Genomic DNA, 2,500 nt, shown 5'->3' with positions numbered 1-2,500 from the left:
GAAAAACTAATGGCCACTTTGAGCACACAAAGCAACACACATACGTATGAAAAGTAGTTTAAAGAAGGTGAAGGTAAGGTCGTATTTATCAAAATCTGCAAGACTGCATTTGCCACTAAGCCTAGATGCTCGGTGAACTCTGTGCGCCAGCAAAGACAAACAAACTTCAAACATATATTCTGGCAAGGTACGACCTGCCAGTATCCCTAGGGCATTTACAAAAGATTATAGACTGAAATTTGTCTTTGAAAGAAATTTTGTCTTTGGCTCCTTGCAAAAATGTCAATTTTCGTTTATGGGTGATGTTAACCCAATGCCGCAGGGGAAAATGAATAAAAAAATGGGAAAAAAAGCTGCGCTCATTTTTTATATTTTTGTGAAATGTCTCAGCACATAGATGCTCTGTTGGTGCTTAGCCACAAAGGAGTCAGTAGTAGACCTTGTGACCTTATGTGATTTGAATTGGCGGAAAAAACATATTTTTTACTAGTGCTATGAATATCGATGTTGTTATTTTTATTATAAAAATTATAATTACTATAATGTTATAAACATTAGTAACAACAAAATAAGATAACGTAAAATATTTTCGTAAATCAAAGAAAAGGGTAAACGGGCGAGACAGGCAGTACTCGTAATTGGCTCATTGGTGACTTAGTACAAGAGTATCCATCTATGTGTAAAATCAATCAAACAAGTAACTCACAGTGGGCATAGCACGTATGTACACATTATGCCTGTTGGCATTGGGTTAAAGACAGCTCTAGAGGTGTCTCACGTGCATAAGGACTGTCTTTCAATTGTCTGTTCGAGATACCTACAACAATCTGCTATTTTACAATTGTTGAAGATAGCTCCACATCAGAAATGATGTGGATTACTTTCTAGCCACTTTTTTAACTTATTGTCAAATGTTAATTGGGACACTTCCTCCTAGTTTACTGTAGTTTTCTTGTAGATTAGTACAAATGGCATCGTGCATCTTCTCTGTTGACATGATCATAACAAGTGTAAATATATGACTTGCACTGGCAACAGTGTGAGTCATAGACAAGATCATTTAGACCAAGTCATTGACTAATTTTGTAATCAAAAACTGTTTATAGGGCAGTCCTTAAATTTGTCAAAAGAAAATTCTTTGTACAACCTGTTTGAAAACCGTTTCCATGCTTAAATTTGGTAAATAGGTAATTATCTTGAATAGGATTGCATTAGTGCTTTGGCCTTCATGCTTAGGACTTTGATGAAGGCCAGAAAAATATTACTGACATATACTAGCAAGATAAAGGTAGGGTTGGTTTCCTAGGTAGAATTGTCAAGAAGGGTCGGGTCACCAGGCCCACCTTTCCAGAATACATGTACGTGGAATTTAGTTTGCCTGTACTGGAGTAAAGCCACAGAGTCACAACAGTTACTAGTTTTTGAGTCAGATCAACCCCGTGGATCTAGATGATGTGACCTTTATTCATAAAAAATAGTTTGTCTGAGTGGCTGGTGATGTTCACAAAAAATTTGGCTGAAGGCCAGTGTGATGAGAACTTGCCATGAGAAGTTTGGCCGAAGACTAGGGTGATTGGACGATACACCATGAGTACACAAAGCTCTTTGAGGAAGATTAGAATCAGTGGGCAGTTAAGAAGAGGCTTTTGCATTATTTTCATTGATAAATAAGTTTGAATTGTACCATTGTGACCCTTGCACTGCCGTGACTAGGGGTGCAGATTGTATTGGAGAAAATTGAAAAATACAAAAAAAAATTAAAAATCACAAATTACAAAATGTATATTGTTCTTAATATACTATTATTTATGCTCTATAAGATGGCAGTGTCCATTTCCCCCTATCTCTGTGTGTTCTTGATAACATTAACCTAAATGCTTTTGCAAAGAGAGGCAAGAGGTCATAGCACGTAAGTGTTCATCTGCTCCTGGCCTACAATTGTAGCCACACACCTGTGGCCACTCAAGCCTAATTCCTGGATTTTGGGTCATATGCAAGGAATGAAGTGCCTGGATCCAAGGGGTCAGACTGTTATTCTTCCCATGATTACTTAATATGTAAAATACTGTGGGTAATTATTTACAGTACAGGCACACTCACCAGAGACCAATTCCCTAACACCACATCACAAACCTTATTCAACAATATAAATTACCATGACTGGGGGATGCCCTTCAGGCCCTGCCTGAGAAGAGGGTTGATGGGGGCAGTGACCCCCCAACACCATTAGCCAAACATTGTCTTCACTTTGGAATGCATGGCAAAATAAAGCTAAAACTCAGGAATGCGGAGTGAACTTAGGCAGTGAGCAGTGCTTTCCATGATTTTTTTCCTTTATTTGTAGAGTTTCCATTTGTGCTAGAAGATTATTTCTTGTAGCGATGACTTTTAGTCCTCTAAAAGAATATCATCTTCAATTTGCCCAAACTTAGTGAATTCATACTCTAAAGATTAAGCACAGTGAGTTCAAATCTGAGTCCATTAAACGGGAGCAGCATTG

General features: G+C 37.8%; 1 protein-coding gene across 2 annotated transcripts in view; it reads left to right on the top strand.

The window, feature by feature from the left end:
- The window catches only part of LOC125025099 (coiled-coil domain-containing protein 85C-like), a 37,684-nt gene that overhangs the window by 636 nt on the left and 34,548 nt on the right, over window positions 1-2,500 (top strand). The gene's annotated exons all lie outside the window — the stretch shown is intronic.

Source organism: Penaeus chinensis, chromosome 4 (assembly GCF_019202785.1).
Source record: "Penaeus chinensis breed Huanghai No. 1 chromosome 4, ASM1920278v2, whole genome shotgun sequence".
In the NCBI taxonomy this organism is placed as follows: domain Eukaryota; kingdom Metazoa; phylum Arthropoda; class Malacostraca; order Decapoda; family Penaeidae; genus Penaeus; species Penaeus chinensis.
This window is presented reverse-complemented; position numbering and strand designations above follow the sequence as displayed.